Raw genomic sequence first — 11,235 nt, forward strand, 5'->3', positions numbered from 1 at the left:
AGTGATGATTGACAGTTAACCACCAGACTTTGCTGAAATTTTAAACCAGGCAACTTGGCTCTCATTGGTGAGGACATTACTTTGAGAATTGTACCAACCGATGGCTGAGGTTTATTTTGTTGAATTGAAATAGATGCGGTGTTTGTACATGTTCTTTTCAAAGAAAATTGTAGCACAGGAACAGGCCCTTCAGCCCTCCAAGCCTGCGCCGATCCAGATCCTCTATCTAAACCTGTCGCCTATTTTCCAAGGATCTGTATCTCTCTGCTCCCTGCACATTCATGTATCTGTCTAGATACATCTTAAATGATGCTATCATGCCCGCCTCTACCACCTCTGCTGGCAACGTGTTGCAGGCACCCACCACTCTCTGCGTAAAGAACTTTCCACGCGTATCTCCCTCAAACATTTCCCCTCTCACCTTGAAATCGTGACCCTTAGTAATTGAGTCCCCCACTCTTGGAAAAAAGCTTTTTGCTATCCACCCTGTCTATACCTCTCATGATTTTGTAGACCTCAATCAGGTCCCCCCTAAACCTCTGTCTTTCTTATGTAAATAATCCTAATCTACTCAATCTCTCTTCATAGCTAGCGCCCTCCATACCAGGCAACATCCTGGTGAACCTCCTCTGTGCCTTCTCCAAAGCATCCACATTCTTTTGGTAATGTGGCGACCAGAACTGTAAGCAGTATTCCAAATGTGGTCGAACCAAAGTCCTATACAACTGTAACATGACCTGCCAACTCTTGTACTCAATACCCCGTCCGATGAATGAAAACATGCCGTATGCCTTCTTGACCACTCTATCCACCTGCTTTGCCACCTTCAGGGTACAATGGACCTGAACACCCAGATCTCTCTGTGCATCAAATTTCCCCAGGGCTTTTCCATTTACCGTATAGTTCGTTCTTGAATTGGATCTTCCAAAATGCATCACCTCGCATTTACCTGGATTGAACTCCATCTGCCATTTCTCCGCCCAACTCTCCAATCTATCTATATTCTGTTGCATTTTCTGACAGTCCCCTTCACTATCTGCTACTTCACCAATCTTAGTGTCATCTGCAAACTTACTAATCTGACCATCTATACCTTCCTCCAGATCATTTATGTATATCACAAACAACAGTGGTCCCAACACGGATTCCTGTGGAACACCACTGGTCACAGTTCTCCATTTTGAGAAACTCCCTTCCACTACAACTTTCTGTCTCCTGTTGCCCAACCAGTTCTCTATCCATCTAGCTAGTGCACCCTGGACCCCATGCGAGTTCACTTTCTCCATCAGCCTATCATGGGGAACCTTATCAAATGCCTTACTGAAGTCCATGTATATGACATCCACAGCCCTTCCCTCATCTATCAACTTTGTCACTTCCTCAAAGAATTCTATCAAGTTGGTAAGACATGACCTTCCCTGCACAAAACCATGTTGCCTATCACTAATAAGCCCATTTTCTTCCAAATGTAAATAGATCCTATCCCTCAGTATCTTCTCCAGCAGCTTTCCCACCACTGACGTCAGGCTCACCGGTCTATAATTACCTGGATTATCCTTGCTACCCTTCTTAAACAAGGGGACAACATTAGCAATTCTCCAGTCCTCCGGGACCTCACCTGTGCTCAAGGATGCTGCAAAGATATCTGTTAAGGTCCCAGCTATTTCTTCTCTCGTTTCCCTCAGTAACCTGGGGTAAATCCCATCTGGACCTGGGGACCTGTCCACCATAATGCCTTTTAGAATACCCAACACTTCCCCCCTCCTTATGCCAATTTGACCTAGAGTAATCAAACATCTATCCCTAACCTCAACATCCGTCATGTCCCTCTCCTCGGTGAATACCAACGCAAAGTACTCATTAAGAATCTCACTCATTTTCTCTGACTCCTCGCATAACTTCCCTCCTTTGTCCTTGAGTGGGCCAACCCTTTCTCTAGTTACCCTCTTTCTGTCTGTAAAGATCGGGGCCCTGTGTGTTAATGTTTATCACTTCTAAGACCCACGTGTATGCCATACTGAGATCACAGCTGACAATCTAACATTCACAATGTCTCTACTCATCACTGTCTGGTAGCCAACTAAACAGCATTCTCCTTTCATGCAGTATAAATATTGCATTGCTCCTTGAATTGGCCCATCTGTGAAATGTCCTGACACATGCAAGAACAAAAGCTTTGACAAAATGTGTCTTTTATCAGGAAAGCTCAAAATCTGTATGCTCAAGAGATTACTTGTTTGTGATCTTCCTTGAATAGGTGATGGAGAATATTTTATGACCACCCCCAAGCCCCAGAGAAAACAGTCAGAACTGTGGACTTGGGTGTCATCCAAAACTGAGAATCTTTGTCAATTGAGCAGTAAATTGTCAATTTAGATTTCATATTTAATGTGGGTTTTGAACTCAGAACTTTCCAACATGCTTGCAATTGTCACCACTAAGTTTTGGCTAAAACTCTAATCCAATGCTATAACTCACCCACATGCTGGGACTCCAATAATCAACATGAATTGAAATCTCTGACCAGATGAAAACAACAACCACAGAGTGGTTTTCTTTTCTGGAAATCTTGCTGCTCTTACTGAGGCTCCAAGTCTCCTTTTCAGCACTTTCCAAACCCACGACCACTTCCACCTGGAAGGACAAAGGCAGCAGATATATGGAAACACCATCACAAGCAAGTTCCCTTCCAAGCCACTCACCATCCTGACGTGAAAATACATCATCGTTCCTTCACTGTTGCTGGGTCAAAATCCTGGAAGTCCCTCCCTTACAGCATTGTGGGTACATCTATAACACATGAACTGCAGCAATTCACAAAGGCAGCACACCACCACCTTCTCAAGGGGCAAAAAGGGATGTGCAATAAATGCTGCCTTGCCAGTGATACCCACATCCTCTGAATGAATAAATGAAAGTAAATTTTTAGCAGACCATAGGGTGACTCTCCCAACAGAGATCAGTGACTTGTGGTGGTTTAACATGAGGATCACCACACATCAGGCCAAGCTAGAGGTTGAGATGGTAGAATCCTTCATGATATCCTCCGCCAGCTTGAGAATTGAATCCACTCTGTTATTTCACTCAATATCACAAAGTGACCAGCAAACTGAGTTAATCAGCCCTTATCACAATAGTACACTACCAACTGCAACGCAGTTGACGCACAACAGGAAACAACAGTTTTGTTATCGTGCTCAGGTGTATATAATGAGGAATTACATAGAGAACTCTCTTAGATCCACTTTATCTCATAATTCTATAAACACAAACACTTGGATGTTTCTTAAAAAATTTCAAGCTCCTATCCTATGTAGATTGGAGAAAAATTTTCTCTTTGGAGAAGAGAAGACTGTGAAGAGATCTGACAGAAGGATTTAAAATTGTGAGGTGACTGGGCAGAGTAAATAAGAAAAAAACTGTTTTCACTCGTGAAAAAATTGAGAATAAGAGGGCACAGATTTAACATCATGAATAAAGGAAGCAAATTAATTTGTGGAAAAACTTCTCACAGTGAATAATTTGGGTTTGGATGCACTGCCTGAGACTGTGGCAAAGACAGCTTCAATTGACAATTGACATACAAATGTGAGGTAGATAGGTATTTAAGAAAGAAGAATTTGCAGGGTTAGGAGAAAAGCAGGAGAATGGAATCAAGTGAAATGTTCATTTGGAGAATGAGCACAGAGACAATGTTCAAATGGTTTCCTTTTCTGCTGTAACTATCTGGCGATTCTATCTTCCGATATGCTAACTGTTGTTTGCATTCTATCTACAAGATCTGTACCATGGTCTCCCACACACACGTTCAAAATGAAGGTTGAACTAGATTGTAATGTCATGTGGTCCAATATTGACTTATTCTAATTGAGGCCTCCAGCATCAATTTAGATGTTATTGGCCAGTATGTGAAGGGCTGTAAGAGCCTGCTTCACAAGGCACCACCTCAATTGCAATTCATTTTTAATTGCTCACTTTTAACAGGAAATATTTTCAATTATGATTAGGGTAAATTCCCAGAATAAACCATATGATTTATCTGTTTATTGAGATCAAAGCTAACACGCCTCCCAATGGAGAGGTGAAATTGTGTGAGATTTTCTACAATTCAACTTCTCTCATGACATGGTGATTCATCTTGAGACCAGTGAGTGTAATCACCATCATGTTATAGTATATTTGGAACATATTTCTTACTAAACTGTAACAGTATGATCATGCCTTGCAACTGTTAAAGGAGGAAGATTCATTTGATGAATCCCCACAGTGACTTCATGACCTATAAATGAAATACTGCATTTCCTTTAAATCCTTTTTGTCCAATTTTTTTTATCGGATATTGTGATTTCATATTTTTAAAAAATGATGTATGACAAAAAAATTCAGTCTTCTACACAGTTAAGGGAAAGGGAGCTAGACTTCAATACCAAACCAGAAATGAGCCAGTAATCTGTGATTATTGGATTAGCCTTGATTGAAATTTGAAGGTAATTCTCCAAGAAGTTCTATTTGTACTTGTAGTGCCTTGAGTTATTACTTAATGCGAAAGCACTTTTATTAAAAATTTTTTCATGAGATGTGAATGCTATTGTCAAAAACAACATTTATTGTCCATCCCTAGTTGCCCTTGAGCTGTGTTGTTTGCCTGTCATTTCCAAGGGACAGTTAAGAGTCAACCAAATTACATTGAGTCTGGAGTCACATGTGGGACAGACCAGGAAAGAGTCATAGAGGCATAAAGCACAGGAACAGATCTTTCGGTCCAACTCGTCCACGCCGATCGTGTTCCCCAACTAAACTTGTCCCACCTGCCTGCACTTGGACCATATCCCTCCAAACCTTTCCAATTCATGAACTTATCCAAATGTCTTTTATATGTTGTAACTGTGCCTGCATCCACCTCTTACTCTGGACGTTCATTTCACGCATAAACCACTCTCTGTGTAAAATGTTGCCCCTCGTGTCATTTTTAAATCTTTCTTCTCTCACGTTAAAAATATGCCCTGGAGTTTTGAACTCCTCCATCCCAGGAAAAAGACCCTTGGTGTTCACCTTATCTATGCTTCTTATGAATTTATAGACCTCTATAATGTCACCCCTCAATCTCCTATGCTCTGGTGAAAAAAGTCTCAGTCTTTCCAATATATTTTTAATATCTCAAACCCTCCATTCCTGGCAACATTCTGATAAATCTCTTCCGAATGCTCTCCAGCTTGATAATATCCTTCCTATAACAGGGCAACTAGAACTGCACACAGTACTCTAGAAGAGGCCTTACCAATATCCTGTATAACCTCAACATGATGTTCTAACTCCCATACTCAAACGTCTGAGTAATGAAGGCAAGTGTGCTAAATGCCTTCTTAACCATCCTCTCCATATGTCATAGAGTTGTAGAGGTCCACAGCACAGAAAAAGGCCCTTCAGCCCATTGAGTTTGCACTGAACAACAAACACCCAACTATTCTAATGCGATCTTCTAGCACTTGGCACACAGCCTTGTGTACCTTGGCATTGCACATGTACATTTAGATACATCTTAAGAATGGTAAGACTTCCTTCCCTAAAGAACACTTTGAACGAATATGCGTCATTTGCAGATGTTACTGGTCTTGCCTTTGGGGATGTTACTGAATTATTAGTTCAGGCATTACTAACCCAGCCAGGTTATCACACTGTTACCATTACCCATTCATTTGAAGTGTAAATACTATCAGTGATTAGATGGGCTGAATGGCTTTCTGTGCACTGTAGACTCAACATAACAATTGAATATAGCTCAATGAGATGATTCAGGCCTGTGCAATACTTTTACTAGGGTTAGGGTTAGGGAACTGATTATGGAGAGAGTAATTCGACAATTTTCAATGAGAAATTCTTCCCTCATGAATCTCCATGGGATTGATGCTGGCTTCAGGGTATAATTTAAGTGATAAAGGAACATCTTTAAGGTGTCAATGCTGGCTTTCACCATGGAGTAGGAACAGATATCATGGGCTTCAACTACATCCCCTTCCCCCCACTCAGCACCACCCCCCCCCAACTCCGCCACCCCCCACCCAACACACACACACACACACACACGCACATACATACACACACGCACGCACACACATGCACACACATACACACACATACACATTCACATGCACACGCACACACGCACGCGCACACACACACGCACACGTGCACACACACACGCGCGCACACACACACACCACCCCTGATGCGGGCACAATGGGGCACTGACAGTCCCAGTTCCTGGTTCCTGGGCCCTCATGTCCCCCTCCTGTCCCAGTCCCTGCCTCTCACTCAGAAAGTCTGACTCCAGGATCTTGAGGACAAAATCCACTCTGCTTCTCCAGAGTGGTACCAACAGAGTGCCGCCCTGCCAGAGGCATGGGCACTAGGTTAAGACTATCTGCTCTCTCTCCAGTAGCTGCCAAAGATCCTGAAGCACACTTTCAAAGAAGTAAAAGGAAATCTTCTGATGTCTTAGTCAATATTTGTATCTCAAACATCAGTTTAACAGTTTGAGATGAATGTTCCATATTGGATTCTCCAGCATAACTTAGTGGTATTATCACGGGACTATAAGTCCAGAGAATAAGTAACATCCTGAGTTCAAATCTGGCCATGTTAGATGGTGGAATTTGAATTCAATAGAAGTCTGGAATTAAGAATCTAATGGTAATCACAATTTTTGGCAAAGCCACCTGCTTTACTAAAGTCCTTTAAGGAACGAAATCTGATATCCTTACCTGCTCTGGTCTACATGTGCCTCCAGACCCACAGCAATATGCTGACTCTCAACTCCCCTCAGGACAATTATGGATGGGTAATAAATGCTGACCTAGCAATGACGCCCACATCCCATGAGTGGACGTGTTTTAAAAGAATTACCCAAAATAGATCACAGCATTTTAAGTGCTAATAATGGTAAGTGCAAATCAGACTTTTATGATCTTTGTACTAGCTTAGAAAAAATATGTGAACATTTGAAACGCAAATTTAATTAATTACCATGCCAAATTCCCACTAATTGCACCTGTTTGACAGTCTTAGGGAACATCTGAAAGATAAACTCCATTTAGATGCAAGCACACTAATTGACATCGTTTAAAAAAAACTTACAAATATGTAATTCACTAAGAAAATGATTCTCCTACAATAATCTACCAGTAAATTAACCAGATTGATTCTAGGAATGAAGGGTTTGTCTTATGAAGAGACACTGAGCAGTTTATGCCCATACTCTGTGGAGTTTAGAGGAATGAGAAGAGATCGAATTGAGGTCTATAAGATGCCACAAGGTTGGGTATTGAGGAAATGTGGGAAAGGGCCAAATCTTATGACGGTTCTAAACAGGGGAAGCAATGAGAAATTGTTTCCCATCAGTCATAGAGTCATAGAGATGTACAGCACGGAAACAGACCCTTCGGTCTAATTTGTCCATGCCGACCTGATATCCTAAATTAGTGTAGTCCCACTTATCAGCATTTGGCCCATTTCCGTCTAAACACTTTCTATTCATGTGCCCATCCAGATGCCTTTTAAATGTTGTAATTGTACCAGACTCCACCACTTCCTCTGGCAGCTCATTCCATTCATGCACCACTCTCTAGTTTTGGACTCCCCTACCCTGGGAGATAGTCCTTAGCTGTTCACCCTGTCCATGCTCCTCATCATTTTATAATCCTCTATAACGTCACCCCTCAGCGTCCAACACTCCAAGGAAAATAGCCCCACCCTATTCAGCCTTTTCCCTATAGCTTAAATCCTCCAACCCTGGAAACTTCCTTGTAAACATTTTCTCTACCCCTTCAAGTTTAACAACATCTTTCCAATAGTTGAAGTGTTGAGAACAAATGGACACAGATTTAAAACAATGACAAAAGAAGGAAAAGTCGAAATGGGGAAAATCTTTTGTAAACAGTGAATGTTTATGATCTGGCTGCACCATCTTGAGCTACTAAATAGTAAGTAACGTTCACCACTATCAGGCAATGCCATCTCCCAACAAGGGAGAATCTAATCATCAGGCCACAACGTTCAATGGCATTACAGTCCCCCACTCGCAACATCCTGGGTGTTACTATTGATCACAGCTGGATTTATTAGTCCCATTCTCTTGCACGTATATTATAGCCCTGACATTTCTTCACCTCATTTCATAGAGGTCCAATTTTCTTTTAAAATCAGCAAAGGTAGATGCTTCCAATACTCTATCAGACAATTGGTTATTCATTGACCTGAACCACAAACACTACCAGGTTTTCCCAGCCACACTGAGAGTCCTCTGTACGAAACCACAGTCACAGGTCAGTGAAGATTCTCTGGGAAGCTCCGTTCAAACAAAGGAATGCAAACTTTTTTGCTTATAGCCAGAGACACTGAAACAATACTTTCTGCTTAGAAATGCTTTTGAAAAGTTCTGAACATTGCATCCCTGCACCACCAAGGCAATGGTCAATACAGTGTGGAGCTGGAGGAAGACAGCAGGTCAGGCGGCATCAGAGGAGCAGAAAAGTCGACGTTTCTGATTTACACCCTTCATCAGGACTGACCTGCTGTGTTTCTCCAGCTCCACACTGTATTGACTCTGACTCCTAGCATCTGCAATTGTTGCTATCTCCACCAAGGTATCATTTGACTTCCTACACATCAGGGTGGATGGTCTCCTGTCAGTTCCATGCTCTAGGAGCAGTGTTAATGATTTACCCAATGCACCCAACAGCGGTGATATACTGTCAGTGATGGGCAGCACAGGGACTTCAAATCTCCTAATTGGAAGGCAAGTGCTCAATTGCTTGAGTGGGCAGGCTGTCTGACTAAATGATTAAATATTCCTCACAAACATTAACTATTCCCTCTACTATTACCCTCTCAGCTACACAAGGAAGAAAATATTTATATTTAGCAAAGGTTGTTTATGGACATAGATTTTCCCAAAGTACCCAACGCACTTTGAAAGCTGCACTACTTCTAAGGCTAATATCATCTTGTAACAGTGTAGCGAGGGGGTCAGTTAGCTTGGACGGCCGGTTTATGTTACAGCGTGATACCAAAACCATGGGTTCAGTTTGTGCACTGGTTAAGGATCCTGTGAAGGACTGTTCTTCTCAACTTCTTCCCTCACCTACAACACAGTGACCCTCAGGTTAAACCACCACCAGTCATCTCTGCCTCTCGCTAATGAGAGAGCACTGTCTGGAATAATGCTGACTTTACCTTTACCTGGATCTGTACACAGTCCTCCAGATGAGGTCTAACCAATAGAGGTATGACGTAACTTCTTATCTTAGTTCTCCAATTTTAAAGATTAATTTATACACTGTTAGCATTTTTGAGATTTATTTTGGATGGAAGAGGAGTACTCAAGAGGACCAGAGTACAAGAATGTAGAGGTTATGCTGCAGTTATACACAACCCTAGTTAGATCCCGCTTGGAGGACTGAAAGAAAATCTGGACCCAACGCCTCAGGGAGGATATATTGGCCTCAGACGGAGCACAATATCAGTTTACAAGAATGATACCTGGACTTCAGGGGTTACATTATGAAGATAATATCTAAATTATCCCTGTTTTCTCTAGAATTCGAAGGTTAAGGGATGATATGATTGATGTCATCAAGATATTAACAGGAAAAGACATGGTAGATAAAGATAAACTATTTCCTTTGTTTGGGAATTCTAGAGCTATGGGGCACAGTCTGAGAATGAGATCAAGAGCGGTCAGGGTCGATGCTAGGAAGCACTTCTACACACAAAGGGAGGCAGAGGTTTGGAACTCTCTTCCACAAATGGCAGTGGATGCTGGATCAGTTGTTAATTTTGAATCTGAGATAGATAAGTTTTTTGTTAAACGAAGGTATTAAGTGATATGGGCCAAAAGTAGGCATTTGGAGTTGGGCCACAGATCAGCCATGATCTTATTGAATGGTGGAATAGGCTCAAGGGGCTGAATGGCCTGCTCCTCTTCCTTTGATCTATGTGCATGGACATCTAAATCTCTTTAAACCTTCACTGTTCCTACCTTTATATCATTTAAATAATAATTGACAACTCATGTTTCGATCCAAACTAGATATTGTAGCTATACATTGAATTCTAAATGCCTCATTTTCACCCACTTAATCTATCAACATCTCCCTGTAACGTTATGCTTCCATCTAAGCCAGTTACAATATCTCTACTCTTGGTGGCATCAAGTTGATTAAAAATCATGGAAAAGACATGAGGGTCCAGTGTCCTCCATAACCCAGATGAATCGAAAATGTCCTCTGCTGCTGACATCTTCATTAACCCTGAAATGGAACATTTGCTGTTCATTATCACATCTGATTTTGGTTAACATCATACTTAGAAAACTAGAGGAAGGCAAATGTTCAAATCCAATCTAAACATTTTTGTTTCTTTTTTAATCACTCATGAGGCATGCACATCACTGCCTCGGCCAACATTTCACAATTTTTTAAGTAATATGTCAGTTCCTCTGAGAGATACATGATATATCTGTTGTCTTATGAATTTTTTTAATCCACTGGTGGAACGTGGACCAGTATTTATTGCCCATGTCTATCATTGCCATCTTGAACCGCTGCAGTCCATGTGCTGTAGTAGACTCACGATGACATTACGGAGGGAATTCCAGGGTTTTGGCCCAGCAGCACTGAAGGAACGGCAATATATTTCCATGATGTGAAGGTGCTGGTGTTGGACTGGGGTGGACAAAGTCAGGAGTCACACATTACCAAAGGGTGCTGGCCTAGAGGCATTACCGCTGGACTGTTAACCCAGAGACCCAGGTAATGTTCTGGGTACCCAGGTTTGAATCCTGCCATGGTGGATGGTGGAATTTGTATTCAGTAAGTATCTGGACCTAAGAGTCTAATGATGACAGTGAATCCATTGTTGATTGTTGGAAAAACCCATCTTGTTCACTAATGCCCTTTAGGGAAGGAAATCTGCTGGCCTACATGTGACTCTAGACCAACAGAAACGTGGTTGACTCTTAACTGCGTGATGGGTAATAAATGCTGCCTAGCCAGCAACGCCCTTTTCCTGTGAATGAATTTAAAAACAAAAAACAGGTTTATTTGAAATCACAAGCTTTCAGAGCACTGCTCCTTCATCAGGTGAACTGTCACTCCACCTGATGAAGGGACTTCACCTGACAAAGGGGCAATGCTCCAAAAGCTTGTGATTTGAAATAAACCTGTTGGACTATAACCT

This window comes from Rhincodon typus, chromosome 12 (genome assembly GCF_021869965.1).
Source record: "Rhincodon typus isolate 14 chromosome 12, sRhiTyp1.1, whole genome shotgun sequence".
Taxonomy (NCBI): Eukaryota; Metazoa; Chordata; class Chondrichthyes; order Orectolobiformes; family Rhincodontidae; genus Rhincodon; species Rhincodon typus.